This window comes from Eschrichtius robustus, chromosome 3 (assembly GCF_028021215.1).
Source record: "Eschrichtius robustus isolate mEscRob2 chromosome 3, mEscRob2.pri, whole genome shotgun sequence".
Lineage (NCBI taxonomy): Eukaryota > Metazoa > Chordata > Mammalia > Artiodactyla > Eschrichtiidae > Eschrichtius > Eschrichtius robustus.
The window spans coordinates 130,374,043-130,392,288 of record NC_090826.1 but is presented as its reverse complement, the minus strand read 5'-3'; positions in this window follow the sequence as shown (position 1 = coordinate 130,392,288).

Here is an 18,246-nt window from a genome sequence, read left to right as displayed (position 1 = left end):
ACCTGGATTTGTTTCAATATAATCTAATATTAACACCAAATACCAACTATACTCAGAAGAGTACCACTTAAAGTCACACAGTACTTTTCAGTAGTCTGCATTAAATCTTTGAAGACTATTCTCAACACATAAAAAGGTTATTTTCTGAGACAGTGTCTCTCCTGGGCCTCTTCCAAAAGTTATTTAGTAATGGAAAAGTATTCATTGACACCACAAAAATAAGATGGTAGTATTCAAATGTGTTCCTATCAGCTGCAATTTTTTAAAACACCAAGTGATTTTACTTTTTCACAAAACTTGTCCTATAGCCTCTCAGTTATGTCTTAAAAATGATAAGAAATATTGTGTGCTTAGATTTCCATTTTCAAATGGTCATTCCTGATTAGTACACATCATTTCTGCTCATACAACTGACATGCTTTTATAAGACTGTCATTCTTAAACACTTCTTATTCTAGGAAAACTTTTCTTACTTAATATGTAGCTACATTTGACAACAGCATTTCCTTTAGTCATAAATTAAGCCTCGATGACAAGTTATGCCCTTTCATAGTTGACTATTTTGGGGGGGGTACGAACATAATTCCCATATTCATATTAATATCAAATTGTATTCTGTTGTCTCAGATACACATTAGCTTGCACATGAATTATGTAAACTTTTTTTTTTTTTTTTTTAAAGATGAAGTTTTACTTTGCCTGGTCTCTAATTCAAATTGACCCTAAACAAAGCTTATGTCACCAAAAAAAGGTTAACACAAGGATTTATGTATAGGAAAGGTGAATTTAGGAGGGGCAAATAGTCTCATCTAAATGACATTGTAGGTCATGAGCAACTCTGTAAGAAGGTTAGAACTTCAGTTTTCTTGGTTCACTGTATTATTTACACATGTTTTTCTTTCTCCAAGGGTATGCATAAAACAAACAAATCATGCTAGTGTCCCTCTTACTGAGGATGTGCTCTCTAACTTCCATAAGAACAGTAAGCTTCATGGCTGAAGTGGTGTTTCAAGCATGGCAAGCAATTAAAACATTAGAGAACGGATACATGTATATGTATGCCTGCGTCCCTTTGCTGTGCACCTGAAACTATTACAACGTTGTTAATCAGCTATACATTAATATAAAATAAAAAGTAAAAAAAAAAAAAAAATTAATTATTTCAACTATTTTATCTTCCAGGTCACTTATCTGTTCTTCTGCCTCAGTTATTCTGCTACTGATTCCTTTTAGAGAATTTTAAATTTCATTTATTGTGTTATTCATCACTGTTTGTTTGCTCTTCAGTTCTTCTAGGTCCCTGTTAAACGTTACTTGTATTTTCTCCATTCTATTTCCAAATTTTGGATCATCTTTACTATTGTTACTCTGAATTCTTTTTCAGGTAGACTGCCTATTTCCTCTTCATTTGTTTGGTCTGGTGGGTTTTCACCTTGCTCCTTCATCTGCTGTGTGTTTCTCTGTCTTCTCATTTTGCTTAACTTACTGTGTTTAAAGTAAAGCTGTCACTGCTTGCAGGTGACATGATACTTTACAAAGAGGATCCTAAAGATGCTACCAGAAAACAACTAGAGCTAATCAGTGAATTTGGTAAAGTAGCAGGATACAAAATTAATGCACAGAAATCTCTTGCATTCCTATACACTAATGATGAAAAATCTGAAACAGAAATTAAGGAAACACTCCCATTTACCATGGCAACAAAAAGAATAAAATGCCTAGGAATAAATCTACCTAAGGAGACAAAAGGCCTGTATGCAGAAAACTATAAGACACTGATGAAAGCAATTAAAGATGATACAAACAGATGGAGAGATATACCACGTACTTGGGTTGGAAGAATCAACATTGTGAAAATGACTCTACTACCCAAAGCAATCTACAGATTCAATGCAATCCCTATCAAACTACCACTGCATTTTTCACAGAACTAGAACAAAAAATGTCACAATTTGTATGGAAACACAAAAGACCCTGAATAGCCAAAGCAATCTTGAGAAAGAAAAATGGAGCTGGAGGAATCAGGCTCCCTGACTTCAGACTATACTACAAAGCTACAGTAATCAAGACAGTATGGTACTGGCACAAAACTAGAAATATAGATCAATGGAACAAGATAGAAAGCCCAGAGATAAACCCATGCACATATGGTCACCTTATCTTTGATAAAGGAGGCAAGAATATACAATGGAGAAAAGACAGCCTCTTCAATAAGTGGTGTTGGGAGAACTGGACAGCTACGTGTAAAAGAATGAAATTAGAACAGCCCCTAACACCATACACAAAAATAAACTCAAAATAATCTTAAAGACCTAAATGTAAGGCTAGACACTAGAAAACTCTTAGAGGAAAACATAGGCACAACACTGTATGACATAAATCACAGGAAGATCCTTTTTGACCTGCCTCCTAGAGAAATGGAAATAAAAACAAAAATAAACAAATGGGACCTAATGAAACTTAAAAGCTTTTGCACAGCAAAGGAGACCAGAAACAAGACGAAAAGACAACCCCCAGAATGGGAGAAAATATTTGCAAATGAAGCAACTGACAAAGGATTAATCTCCAAAATTTACAAGCAGCTCATGCAGCTCAATATCAAAAAACAAACAACCAAATCCAAAAATGGGCAGAAGACCTAAATAGACATTTCTCCAGAGAAGATATACAGATTGCCAACAAACACATGAAAGAACGCTCAACATCTCTAATCATTAGAGAAATGCAAATCAAAGCTACAATGAGGTATCACCTCACACCGGTCAGAATGGCCATCATCAAAAAATCTACAATCAATAAATGCTGGAGAGGGTGTGGACAAAAGGGAACCCTCTTGAACTGTTGGGGGGAATGTAAATTGATACAGCCGCTATGGAGAACAGTATGGAGGTTCCTTAAAAAACTAAAAATAGAACTGCCATACGACCCAGCAATCCCACCGCTGGGCATATACCCTGAGAAAACCATACTTCAAAATGAGTCATGTACCACAATATTCACTGCAGCTCTATTTACAGTAGCCAGGACATGGAAGCAACCTAAGTGTCCATCGACAGATGAATGGATAAAGAAGATGTGGCACATATATACAATGGAATACTACTCAGCCATAAAAAGAAACGAAATTGAGTTATTTGTAGTGAGGTGGATGGACCTAGAGTCTGTCATACGGAGCGAAGGTAAGTCAGAAAGAGAAAAACAAATACCGTATGCTAACACATATATATGGAATCTAAAAAAAAAACAAACAAAAACGGGGTCATGAAGAACCTAGGGGCAGGACGGGAATAAAGACACAGACACAGAGAGTGGACTTGAGGACACTGGGAGCGGGAAGGGTAAGCGGGGACAAAGTGAGAGAGTGGCATGGACATATATACACTACCAAATGTAAATCCGATAGCTAGTGGGAAGCAGCCGCATAGCACAGGAAGATCAGCTCGGTGCTTTGTGACCACCTAGAGGGGTGGGATAGGGAGGGTGGGAGGGAGGGAGACGCAAGAGGGAAAAGATATGGGGATATATGTATATGTATAGCTGATTCACTTTGTTATAAAGCAGAAACTAACACACCATTGTAAAGCAATTATACTCCAATAAAGATGTTAAAAACAACAAAAACAACAACATTAAAACAGGCCTAGTATTTCCAGATTGTTCAGGATTTTAACATCAGCCAACATGGAGAATTTTTTTAAATTGAAGTATAGTTAACTTACAATATTATATTAGCTTCAGATGTACAACATAGTGATTCAATATTTTTATAGATTACACACCATAGAAAGTAGTTATAAAATATTGACTATATTCCCTGTGACATTGCATTCCTGTGACTTATTTATTTTATAACTGGTATTTTGTACCTCTTAATCCCCTTCACCTATTTTACCCCTTCCCCTACTCCTCTCCCCTCTGGCAAACCATCTAGGAAGTCTACTCCTGGGTATTTAACTGAAAAAGATGAAAACACTAATTCAAAAAGATATATGCACCCCAATGTTCATAGCAGCATTATTTACAACAGACACGGAGGATTTTAACATTAACTTGCCACTCTTTTAACAGCAACTAATTTAAAAAAATTGCTTTCACACATTGTGGGCAACATGTTGCAGGCAACTAAATCTGCCTCTGGCCCTTGAGTGACCAGTTTGCAAATTTCAGGTGGCTAGAGATTTTTGACTTAAGAGAAGAGTGCTTTTATTTATTTTTTAAGATTCCACATATAAGTGAGATCATACAGTATTTGTCTTTCTCTGTCTGACTTATGTCACTTAGCATAATGCTCTCAAGTTGCATCCATGTTGTCACAAATGGTAGAATTTCCTTCTTTTTATGGCTGAATAATATTCTATTGTGTGTATCTGTGTGTGTAAAGAAATATATTTAGTTATCTGCTTTCTTTGTCCATTTATTTGTCGATGGATACTTAAGTTGTTTCCATGTCTTAGCTATTGTACATAATGCTGCAATGAACGTAGGGGTACAGAAATCTTTTCCAAATAGCAATTTCATTTTCTTTGGAAATACACCCAGAAGTGGAATTGTTGGATGGTATGGTAGTTTTATTTTTAATTTTTTGAGGAGTCTCCATACTGTTTTACATAGTGGCTGCATCGATTTACATTCTCACCAACAATGCACAAGTGTTTCTTTTTCTCCACATCTCACCAACACTTGTTATTTCTTGTCTTTTTGATAATAGCTATTCTAACAGGTATGCGGTGATATCTCATGGTGCTTTTGATTTGCATTTCCCTGATCGTTAGTAATGTTGACCATCTTTTCATGTGCCTGTTGGCCACCTGTATGTCATCTTTGGAAAAATGTCTATTCAGTTCCTCTGTTCATTTTTTAATCAGATTGTTTAGTTTTTTAACTGTGTTGAGTTCTTTATAGATTTTGGCTATTAACCCCTTATCAGATATATAATTTGCAAATATTTTTTCCCAACCCATAGGGTGCCTTTTTATTTTTTTGATGGTTTCCTTTGCTGTACAGAGACTTCTTGGTTTGATGTAGTCCCACTTGTTTTTGCTTTTGTTGTGTTTGCTTTTGGTGTTAAATCCAAATAATCGTTGCCAAGACTGTTGTCAAGGAGTTTACTCCGTTATATTTTCTTGTAGGAGTTTTGTGCTTTCAGGTCTTACATTCAAGTCTTTAATTCGTTTTTAGTTGCATTTTGTATAAGGTGTAAGACAGTGAGGAGTGTTTTTCCTTCAGCTTTATTCCCCAGCTATTCAATTCACTGCAGTGGTCTCTTAGACACGTCCAAGGATATCAGGTTGCCAGGGACGTTGCTTCCAAAAGATTTCACAATAGTCCTTCTTCCCTCTTTGCTTACAATTAGCAATAACCACAAACTCAGCTCACTGGGCTGAAGTAATGTCAAGCTCTAGAGAGTTGGGATGTAAGGACAGCTCTTATTTCACTGAGGTACCCTCGTCACAGCAAGGCCCATGTGATGGACCCTGGATAACTGGAAGTGCTTGGTTTTGCAAAGACAGGTGTGTCATCTTCATGGGTCCGGTCATATAGAGGGCCAAGAAGTACTGCCTCTTAGCAGGCCCTAGTTGAGCATGAGGCTGATGCCACATTGCAGTTACTCATATGTCTTCCTCAAAATACACTCACCCTCTTCCTTTTTGATTTTTCAGTGGTTTCCCATCACTGTCATGCTACAAGCCAAGCTTCCTAGCATGACATGTAAGTCCCACTTCCCAACCCAAACTGGCTGTTGATTTACCTCTGATGTTTCATCTCCTATCTTCTCATCCTTCACCCTAGGTACCAAGAAAATATGCAGCTTCCTGAACTATCATTGTTCTAGTAATTCCATGGCTTTGTATATATTGTTTCTTCTGTTTTGAAAGCCCTTCTTTCTTCCCACTATGTCCACTGACAGGCTGACTACAACTTGTCATTCAAAACTTTGTTCTCCTATTACCTCCTCTTGATAAATTTACTCTGATCAATTAGGTGCTCCTCCACTGTATTTGCTTCTCTCACAGATCTTGAAATTGTTCACTTTTTCATTTTATTTTCAACCCCATAGACTGCTGTCACTATCCTCTCCATGCCGGTTTATCTAGTCAGATACACTGTGAACTGCTGGAGGGTGAGAATGCTACCTTTTATCTCTATATTTACAGTCTTAGCACAGTGATCCTAGATCAATTGTCTATCTTCCTAAATGTTGGTAAATGACTAATGCTAAGAGTCTCCACAATTTTTCAACAAATCATTTAATAAATATTTGAGTGTCTGTTAAATGCAAAACTCCCTTTTATATATGATACAAAGATAAAAAAGACTCATGTTTTTCATCCTAAGAGATTAACATCTAGTAGCAATGTGCAGGCATACAGACCTCCAAAGGAAAACCAGTGACTTGGGGCTATGTTGACCTCTACAGAGTAGGTCTATACAGTATTTTAAATATGAATTCATTCCAACATTAAAAAATGGGGTTATTTGTATAGAAAACCTGAATTTTCATCTCTTCTCTTGAAAAACTGAAAAAATTGGAGTCACTGCTTTGCATTCTCTCATGGCAACGTTGGACTAAAGCTGAGAGACAGCCTCCACTTAGATGCGCTGTTGACCACACAAAATGTCATTCTGATTCCTTAAATAAAAGCAAAGGAACTGACCTGCCTTTTTTCTTAGTTCTTAAGATGGGGTGAAAAGAGAAAGACATTTCTTACTGCAGTGGATGCTGCTGCTAGCCTGCCCACATCCCCTGCACTGAGTGGGCACACCCATCCCCCAACAGCACTGAGAATCACCACTAAGGGTACCCAGCTGCTCCTTCTCCAGAGAACTGCCCTCTGAGAGAAGCCATCCCCACCTAGATGGTCAGCCACCAGTAACTGATAGACAGGGACTGTACAGTACTGGCTCCCTTGCCTCAAAGTGGAACTAAACTGTGGTATAATTCATGCTCCAGAACTCTTCATGGGATACAGGCTGAAGCTAGTTCCAGCTGAGATCATATCCTTACTTTCTTTCCCTGCTCTATCCCACTTCTTTCCTTTCCCTTCTTCTGAGAGCACGTCTTCAATAAATTGTCTTCATAAAAGTATGCCTCTAGGGAACCTGAGTGAAGACACTTATCACCTTAGTAGATCTATCTGGTTCCCACTACAAGGACTAAGTGGGTTCAAATACTCTGCAGTTGTTTGAAAAAGGCAGAACTCTTTGTCCAGCCTGATACCTCTGCATCTGGGCCTTGATCAAGGACTCCCCCTAACTTGCATCTTCATTAGAAATTCATTCTGTGATGGAGTTGCCAGACATACCCTCAGATCAAGATACAGTAACCCCATTCAGGTCAAACACTTATAATGCTACCCCCACCTCCAGCAAATATAGATTTCTCTGTAGGTTCCTAGCAGAAATAACCTACTAAAAAGCCCAATTCTCACTTGCATCAAATAAGGAAAACAGAGAGAGCAAGAGAGAGGAAAGTACTGACATGAAAGTAAGGTCAAAATAATCAGAAGTTCTTGTAATCATTAAGAAAAGAAAAGCTGAATCTGTAAATTTTCATTACATGTGGAACATTGGCAATCCCACGTGTAGCTCTAAGACTCTAGTAATTCATTGTTGACATGTATTTTTCTTTTTTTTTTTAAATTTTATTTATTTGTTTATTTTTGGTGGCGTTGGGTCTTTGTTGCTGTGTGCGGGCTTTCTCTAGTTGCGGCGAGCGGGGGCTACTCTTCATTGCGGTGTGCAGGCTTCTCATTGCGGTGGCTTCACTTGTTACGAAGCATGGGCTCTAGGCAGGCGGGCTTCAGTAGTTGTGGCACACGGGCTCAGTAGTTGTGGCTTGTGGGCTCTAGAGCGCAGGCTCAGTAGTTGTGGTGCACGGACTTAGTTGCTCCGCGGCATGTGGGATCTTCCCGGACCAGGGCTCGAACCCGTGTACCCTGCATTCGCAGGTGGATTCTTAACCACTGCACCACCAGGGAAGCCCATGTATTTTTCTTGATTAATAATAGTTAAGCTTAAGCTTAATGTAGAATGGTAAGTACCTTCTTTGCTTGAGATTCCAAAGTTATGGATTCCAATGGTGCTGCAATATACTAAGGTGTTCTTTTCAAAGATTCCATTTTTAGACAAAATTAATTTAATTTTTCATGTGAAGATTCAGGGCACTGCAAAATGAAACCAGCAATAACAGACAATGATGATACCCTCAAAGTTGAGAATTTCTATCTTGAGAACTAGATCCTTAAACAATCATCACCAAATTGTAAAATGAAGAACCTTATAGTTGTGAGAGACCAACCAACAGTAGGCAGGATAGGTAGGGAAGGATAAAACAGCGTTTTAAGAGACAGGGAGGATTGTATCCCAGTTTCCAGTTTTAGTGCTTGCTATTTTCTGAGTTAGGCCTCTCTTATGAAGCATCTAAACCTAAATGGAGAACCCTTGGAACTTTTTTATTTTTTTTACTTTTCTTCCTTATTTTATTGAATGAAATATTCTTTAAATTCTATAGTGCTTAACAATTTTCAAAAGTTTCACACACATGGTTTCATATAATCCCATAATAACCCTTTTTTCCCTACTCCTATACTGTCTCTCCCCCCTTCCCTCTCCCTACTGGTAACCACTAGTTTGTTCCCTATATCTGTGAGTTTGCTTCTTTTTTGTTTTATTCACTAGTTTGTTGTATTTTTTAGATTCCACATATAAGTGATATCATACAGTATTTGTCTTTTTCTGTCTGACTTATTTCACTTAGCATAGTGCCCTCAAGGTCCATCCATGTTGCTGCAAATGGCAAAATTTCATTCTTTTTTATGGCTGAATAATATTCCCCTGGATATATATACCACATCTTCTTTACCCATTCATCTGTTGATGGACCCTTAGGTTGCTTCCACATCTTAGCAATGGTAAATAATGCTGCTATGAACATTGGGGTGCATGTATCTTTTTGAATTAGTGTTTTTGTTTCTTTTGGATATATACCCAGGAGTGGAATTGGTGGGTCATATGGTAGTTCTATTTTTCAGTTTTTTGAGAAACCTCCATACTGTTTTCTACTTTAATGGACTCAGAAATCTGAGTTTTGATTGCGTACCATGAGAATTCTACACAACCTACTTGGAGATTATCGAATGTAGCTTGTCTGAAGGAGTGTATATTGGGAAGCACACAGGACAGTAGAGTAAGGAACTGTCCTAGAATTTTACATAAATTCTCTAATTTGCACCTAATGGCAATCAAATTAGTGGTAGGCATTAAGCCTAGTCTATGGATTAGAAAACTGAGGCCCAGAACTTAAGTAACTGATTGCTTTGACCATATCATAGGCAAAGACTAAATCTGACAAGAAAATTACAGGATGGAACTACACTAGAAATACTGGCCTGACTTCCCAATTGTCTACCTCTACCCACTGTAGTAAAGAGAATGCCTTGCCAGAGGGGTTCAGTTGAGAGCACTTTAGCAGTACAGTCAGAGGTCCCTTTGATTTAGGTCCAGAAACTTTGTTTAATAATAGAAGGCAGGGGCTTCCCTGGTGGCGCAGTGGTTGAGAATCTGCCTGCCAATGCAGGGGACACGGGTTCGAGCCCTGGTCTGGGAAGATCCCACATGCCACGGAGCAACTGGGCCCGTGAGCCACAACTACTGAGCCTGCGCGTCTGGAGCCTGTGCTCCGCAACAAGAGAGGCCGCGACAGTGAGAGGCCCGCACACCGTGATGAGGAGTGGCCCCCGCTCGCCACAACTAGAGAAAGCCCTCGCACAGAAACGAAGACCCAACACAGCCAAAAATAAATAAATAAATAAATAAATTTAAAAAAATAAAAATAAAAATAGAAGGCAATATACCAGAGAGAGACATAGCTATTGGGGTCAGGTAAATTGAGTTCGGATCTCAGGTCTCCAAATTACTAGCTGTGAAAACTTACCAAAGTTTCCTTAATATAGCTAAGACTCAGTCCCAAGTGATAACTATAGTACTCACTTCATAGGGTGGTTGTTAAGGTTAAAATAATGCATATAAACTCAGACCAGTGTCTAACAAATAGTAAGTGTTCATTAATGGTAGGAAAAAGGTGAACATGTTGACCTTTCTGGCATTCCCTTCCTTCAGGTCTCTCGTGATGTTGACATACCACCAGTATGATCTTCTTTTTTGTCTACCTCCATTTAGATTCCTGTTTTCTATTAAGATGATAGTTCCTCATAGCTTTATTTATGTTTCATTTATTATTACCCAGTTATTATATATAAAGTGACCAGATGTTCCTCTTAATACACAACAGATCTCATAAAGTGGGGAGACATCTTCTGTAGTTTGCCTCTAAGACAATCACTTCTAAAACACATATTTGAGACTATCTATCTTTCAGGGTTGGGTACTCCAAGTTTGCCTTGCCCTGAGACATCTGGTCACCCAACAATTCTGCCTGGGGTTGTGGTGTCCCATTGGGTCCAACCTACTGTACTGAAAGGAGAATGGCTACTGTTGCCCCTGGAAGGCCTGAAGATGCTAGAGCTGGGGAAAGGGTCCAGATGATAGAACTCACTTTCAAACAGTAGGGATCCCTTTGCTTGAAAAGGATCATTTCCCTTTCTATCCTTCCTTCAAATACTGCCCCAGATACAGCACAGGATAATTCTTAAGGAACTGAACTCTCTGTTATGGTTAATTTTATGTATCAACTTGACTGGATCATGGGTGCCCAGATAACTGGTCAAACATTATTCTGGGTGTGTCTGTGAAGGTGTTTTTTTTTTTGAGGAAATTAACATTTTAATCAGTAGACTCAGTAAAGCAGATTGCCCTCCCTAATGGGGGTGTCACTCATTCAATAAGTTGAAGGCCTGAATACAACAAAAAGGCTAACCTTCCCATGGGTAGGGGGGGGATTTCTGCATGACTGCTTTGAGCTGGGACATAGGTCTTTTCCACCCTTTGGACTCAAACTGAAACATTGATTTTCTTGTGCCTTGAGCCTGCCAACTTTAGGATTGAAACTTATACCACTGGCTCTCTGGGGTCTCCAGCTTGTTGACTACAGTTCTTGGGACTTAGCCTCCCTAATTACATAAGCCAATTCTTAATTTTATACACACATGAACACACACACACACATCCATCCTATTGTCTCTGTTTCTCTAGAGAACGCTAATACATTCTTAAAACTTAGGATGACATATTTTAAAATATGCTCATTTTAAATAAGAATACCTGGGGAAGAAAATGTTCATTCTTTCCCTCAGAGTTCTCAGCCTTGTATTTGAAAAGAGAGTAAAGCACAAAATGAGAAAATACCTTCTTGCTAGCCTGTGACATGGGGCATGTGTGCCTGTCTGTGTGTGTGTGAACAGGGGGTGCAGCTATAATTGGACTTGGTTACTAAGGACTAAAAAGAGAAAATAATGAGAATGATTAAAACAAAGCTATGTTATTTTATGATATTTCATACATTATTAAGATGTTACTTTATTTTTCAAGAGCCTAGCTGGAAGAAGTGTGAAAATGTGATTCATGCTGAATTCTCTCCAGGAGAAATAGGCTCCATCTGGATGGGGGCAGGGTCTTTTCTTTAAGACGATTTCCTCTTGTTATATGAAGAAAAGAAATGTTGACATTTCCCTCTGGTGGCAGAAAGGAAATAATACTCACTGAGGATAACGTAAGATTAGAGGTCTTCAGCAAAGAGAAGAAGCCTCCTTCCTTCCTTCTTTTTTAATACAATAATTCATTGCTAATTATAAGCTATGCATTGCTACAGATAAGGAATCCCCTGCATCAGAGATTTTGTAACTGAACTGGGAAAGGTTTGGTCAACGAAAAAGAGAAACCTGACCACTGAATGGTTCCAGGACAATTTTGTGAAGTAGGTGACAAAATAATGGGTGATCTTCCATTTTTTCCATTACTGAGCCTTTGCCAGGCATCCAATGATAAGATAATCTACCTCCCCTTAAGTTCTACCTCAAAGAATATTTTGGTCTTTCTCTCTTGTTTCTGTTGCCTTCTTCTCCTTTCCATGTCCTACTGTCTCATGGTTCTGTTATTCTCCTTAGTACTCCCATTCATCAACAGTGATCCACAACAACTTGTACTATCATTGACTTCACTAAATTATTTTAATATTGCATGTTTTGTGTCTATTTCTCCCCACCCCCACTAAATTTTGAACTCCTTACAGGCATTTAATATTTTTTAAACATCCTTATTGGAGTATAACTGCTTTACAGTGTGGTATTAGCTTCTGCTGTATAACAAAGTAAATCAGCTATATGCATACATATATCCCGTATCCCCTATCTCTTGTGTCTCCCTCCCTCTCTCCCTATCCCACCCCTCCAGGTGGTCACAAATCACCAAGCTGATCTCCCTGTGCTATGCAGCTGCCTCCCACTAGGAAGCTATTTTAAATTTGGTAGTGTATATATGTCAATGTTACTCTCTCCCTTCGTCCCAGCTTATCCTTCCCCTCTCTCTGTCCTCAAGTCCATTCTCTATGCCTGTCTCTTTCTTCTTGTCCTGCTTCTAGGTTACTCAGAACCTTCTTTTTTTTTTTTTCTTTTTTTTAGATTCCATTTATATGTGTTAGCATATGGTACCTGTTTTTCTCTTTCTAATTTCACCCTGTATGACAATCTCTAGGCCCATCCACCTCACTACAAATAACTCAATTTCGTTTCTTTTTATGCCGAGTAATATTCCATTGTATATATGTGCCACATCTTCTTTATCTATTCATCTGTTGATGGACACTTAGGTTGCTTCCATGTCCTGGCTATTGTAAATAGAGCTGCAATGAACATTGTGGTACATGACTCTTTTTGAATTATGGTTTTCTCAGGGTATATGCCCAACTGTGGGATTGCTGAGTCATATGGTAGTTTATTTTTAGTTTTTTAAGGAGCCTCCATACTGTTCTCCATAGTGGCTGTATCAATTTACATTCCCCCCAACAGTGCAAGAGGGTTCCCTTTTCTCCACACCCTCTCCAGCATTTATTGTTTCTAGATTTTTTCATGATGGCCATTCTGACCGGTGTGAGGTGATATACTTCACTGTAGTTTTGATTTGCATTTCTCTAATGATTAATGATGTTGAGCATTCTTTCATGTGTTTGTTGGCAATCTGTATATCTTCTTTGGAAAAATGTCTGTTTAGGTCTTCTGCCCATTTTTGGATTGGGTTGTTTGTTTTTTGATATTGAGCTGCATGAGCTGCTTGTAAATTTTGGAGATTAATCCTTTGCCAGTTGCTTCATTTGCAAATATTTTCTCCCATTCTGAGGGTTGTCTTTTCGTCTTCTTTATGGTTTCCTTTTCTGTGCAAAAGCTTTTAAGTTTCGTTAGGTTCCATTTGTTTGTTTTGGTTTTTATTTCCGTTTCTCAAGGAGGTGGGCCAAAAAGGGTCTTGCTGTGATTTATGTCATACAGTGTTCTGCCTACGTTTTCCTCTAAGAGTTTTATAGCGTCTGGCCTTACATTTAGGTCTTTATTACATTTTGAGTTTATTTGTGTGTATTGTGTTAGCGAGTATTCTAATTTCATTCTTTTACATGTAGCTGTCCAGTTTTTTCAGCACCACTTATTGAAGAGGCTGTCTTCTCTACATTGTATAATCTTGCCTCCTTTATCAAAGATAAGGTGACCATATGTGCATGGGTTTATCTCTGGGCTTTCTATCCTGTTCCATTGATCTATATTTCTACTTTAGTGCCAGTACGATACCGTCTTGATTACTGTGGCTTTGTAGTATAGCCTGATTCCTCCAGCTCCGTTTTTCTTTCTCAAGATTGCTTTGGCTATTCGGGGTCTTTTGTGTTTCCATACAAATTGTGACATTTTTTGTTCTAGTTCTGTGAAAAATGCAGTGGTAGTTTGATAGGGATTGCATTGAATCTGTAGATTGCTTTGGGTAGTAGAGTCATTTTCACAATGTTGATTCTTCCAACCCAAGTACGTGGTATATCTCTCCATCTGTTTGTATCATCTTTAATTGCTTTCATCAGTGTCTTATAGTTTTCTGCATACAGGTCTTTTGTCTCCTTAGGTAGGTTTATTCCTAGGTATTTTATTCTTTTTGTTGCCATGGTAAATGGGAGTGTTTCCTTAATTTCTCTTTCAGATTTTTCATCATTAGTGTATAGGAATGCAAGAGATTTCTGTGCATTAATTTTGTATCCTGCTACTTTACCAAATTCACTGATTACCTCTAGTTGTTTTCTGGTAGCATCTTTAGGATTCTCTATGTAAAGTATCATGTCATCTGCAAACAGTGACAGCTTTACTTTAAATGCAGTAAGTTAAGCAAAATGAGAAGACAGAGAAACACACAGCAGACAAAGGAGCAAGGTAAAAACCCACCAGACCAAACAAATGAAGAGGAAAGAGGCAGTCTACCTGAAAAAGAATTCAGACTAACAATAGTAAAGATGATCCAAAATCTGGGAGACAGAATGGACAAAATACAAGAAATGTTTAACAAGGATGCAGAAGAACTAAAGAGCAAACAAACGTGATGAACAACACAGTAACTGAAATTAAACATACTCTAGAAGGAATCCATAGCAGAATAACTGAGGCAGAAGAACAGAGAAGTGAGCTGGAAGATAAAATGGTGGAAGTAACTGCCAGGGAGCAGAATAAAGAAAAAAATGAAAAGAATGGAGGACAGTCTCAGAGACGTGTGGGACAACATTAAACGCACCAACATTCAAACTAGAGGGGTTGCAGAAGAAGAAGAGAAAAGGGAAAGGTCTGAGAAAATATTTGAAGAGATTAGAGTCGAAAAATTCCTTAAAATGGGAAAGGAAATAGTCACCCAAATACAGGAAGCACAGAGAGTCCCATACAGGATAAACGCAAAGAGAAACACGCTGAGACACATATTAATCAAACTATCAAAAATTAAATACAAAGAACAAATATTAAAAGCAGCAAGGGAAAAGAAACAAATAACATACAAGGGAATCCCTGTAAGGTTAACAGCTGATCTTTCAGCAGAAACTCTGCAAGCCAGAAGGGAGTGGCAGGACATATTTCAAGTGATGAAAAGGGAAAATCTACAACCAAGATTACCCAGCAAGGATCTCATTCAGATTCGATGGAGGCATTAAAACCTTTACAGATAAGCAAAAGTTAAGAGCATTCAGCACCACCAAACCAGCTTTACAACAAATGCTAAAGAAACTTTTCTAGGCAGGAAACACAAGAGGGAGGGTAAAGACCTACAAAAGCAAACCCAAAACAATTAAGAAAATGGTAATAGGAACATACATATTGATAATTACCTTAAATGTAAATGGATTAAATGCTACAACCAAAAGACATAAACTGGCTGAATGTATACAAAAACAAGACCCGTACATAGGCTGTCTACAAGAGACCCACTTCAGACTTAGAGACTGAACCAGGAAGAAATGGAAAATAGAAACAGACCAATCACAAGCACTGAAATTCAAACTGTGATTAAAAATCTTCCAACAAACAAAAGCCCAGGACCAGATGGTGAATTCTGTCAAACATTTAGAGAAGAGCTAACACCTTCTCAAACTCTTCCAAAATATAGCAGAGGGAGGAACACTCCCAAACTCATTCTACGAGGTCACCATCACCCTGATACCAAAACCAGACAAAGATGTCACAAAAAAAGAAAACTACACACCAATATCACTGATGAACATAGATGCAAAAATCCTCAACAAAATACTAGGAAACATAATCCAACAGCACATTAAAAGGATCATACACCATGATCAAGCAGGGTTTATCCTAGGAATGCCAGGATTCTTCAATATACGTCAATCAATCAATGTGATACACTATATTAACAAATTGAAGGATAAAAACCATATGATCATCTCAATAGATGCAGAAAGAGCTTTCACCAAAATTCAACACCCATTTATGATAAAAACTCTCCAGAAAGTAGGCAAAGAGGGTACCTACCTCAACATAATAAAGGCCATATATGACAAACCCACAGCCAACATTATTCTCAATGGTGAAAAACTGAAACCAGTTCCTCTAAGTTCAGGAACAAGACAAGGTGGCCCACTCTCACCACTATTATTCAACATAGTTTTGGAAGTTTTAGCCACAGCAATCAGAGAAGAAAAATAAATAGAAAGAATCCAAATTGTACAGAAGAAGTGACACTGTCACTGTTTGCAGATGACAGGATATTATATATAGAGAACACTAAAGATGCTACCAGAAAAATACTAGAGCTAATCAATGAATTTGGTAGAGTAGCAGGATACAAAATTAATGCACAGAAATCTCTTGCCTTCCATACACTAATGCTGAAAATTCTAAAAGAGAAATTAAGGAAACACTCACATTTACCACTGCAACAAAAAGAGTAAAATACCTAGGAATAAACCTAGCTAAGGAGACAAAAGACCTGTATGCAGAAAACTATAAGACACTGATGAAAGCAATTAAAGATGATACAAACAGATGGAGAGGTATGCCATGTTCTTGGAAGAATCAACCTTGTGAAAATGACTATACTACCCAAAGCAATCTACAGATTCAGTGCAATCCCTATCAAACTACCAATGGCATTTTTCACAGAACTAGAACAGAAAATGTCACAGTTTGTATGGAAACACAAAAGACCCCGAATAGCCAAGGCAATCTTGAGAAAGAAAAACGGAGCTGGAGGAATCAGGCTCCCTGACTTCAGACTATACTACAAAGCCACAGTGATCAAGACAGTATCATACTGGCACTAAACTAGAAATACAGATTAATGGAACAGGATAGAAAGGCCAGAGATAAACCCATGCACATATGGTCACCTTATCTTTGATAAAGGAGGCAAGAGTATACAATGGAGAAAAGACAGCCTCTTCAATAAGTGGTGCTGAAAAAACTGGACAGCTACATGTAAAAGAATGAAATTAGAACACTCGCTAACAAAATACACACAAATAAACTCAAAATGGACTAAAGACCTAAATCTAAGGCCAGACACTATAAAACTCTTAGAGGAAAACGTAGGCAGAACACTGTATGACATAAATCACAGCAAGATCCTTTTTGACGCTCCTCCTTGAGAAACGGAAATAAAAACCAAAACAAACAAATGGAACCTAACGAAACTTAAAAGCTTTTGCACAGAAAAGGAAACCATAAAGAAGACGAAAAGACAACCCTCAGAATGGGAGAAAATATTTGCAAATGAAGCAACTGGCAAAGGATTAATCTCCAAAATTTACAAGCAGCTCATGCAGCTCAATATCAAAAAACAAACAACCCAATCCAAAAATGGGCAGAAGACCTAAATAGACATTTTTCCAAAGAAGATATACAGATTGCCAACAAACACATGAAAGAATGCTCAACATCATTAATCATTAGAGAAATGCAAATCAAAACTACAGTGAAGTATATCACCTCACACCGGTCAGAATGGCCATCATGAAAAAATCTAGAAACAATAAATGCTGGAGAGGGTGTGGAGAAAAGGGAACCCTCTTGCACTGTTGGGGGGAATGTAAATTGATACAGCCACTATGGAGAACAGTATGGAGGTTCCTTAAAAAACTAAAAATAGAACTACCATACGACCTAGCAATCCCACGACTGGGCATATACCCTGAGAAAACCATAATTCAAAAAGACTCATGTACCAAAATATTCATTGCAGCTCTATTTACAATAGCCAGGACATGGAAGCAACCTAAGTGTCCATCATCAGATGAATGGATAAAGAAGATGTGGCACATATATACAATGGAATATTACTTAGCATAAAAAGAAACAAAATTGAGTTATTTGTAGTGAGGTGGATGGAGTTAGAGTCTGTCATACAGAGTGAAGTACGTCAGAAAGAGAAAAACAGGTACCATATGCTAACACATATATATGGAATCTAAGGAAAAAAAAGAAAAAGGTCATGAAGAACCTAGTGGCAAGACGGGAATAAAGACACAGACCTACTAGAGAATGGACTGGAGGATACGGGGATGGGGAAGGGTAAGCTGGGACAAAGTTAGAGAGTGGCATGGACATATATACACTACCAAACGTAAAATAGATAGCTAGTGGGAAGCAACCGCATAGCACAGGGAGATCAGCTCGGTGCTTTGTGACCACCTGGAGGGGTGGGATGGGGAGGGTGGGAGGGAGGGAGATGCAAGAAGGAAGAGATATGGGAACATATGTATATGTATAACTGATTCACTTTGTTATAAAGCAGAAACTAACACACCATTGTAAAGCAATTATACTCCAA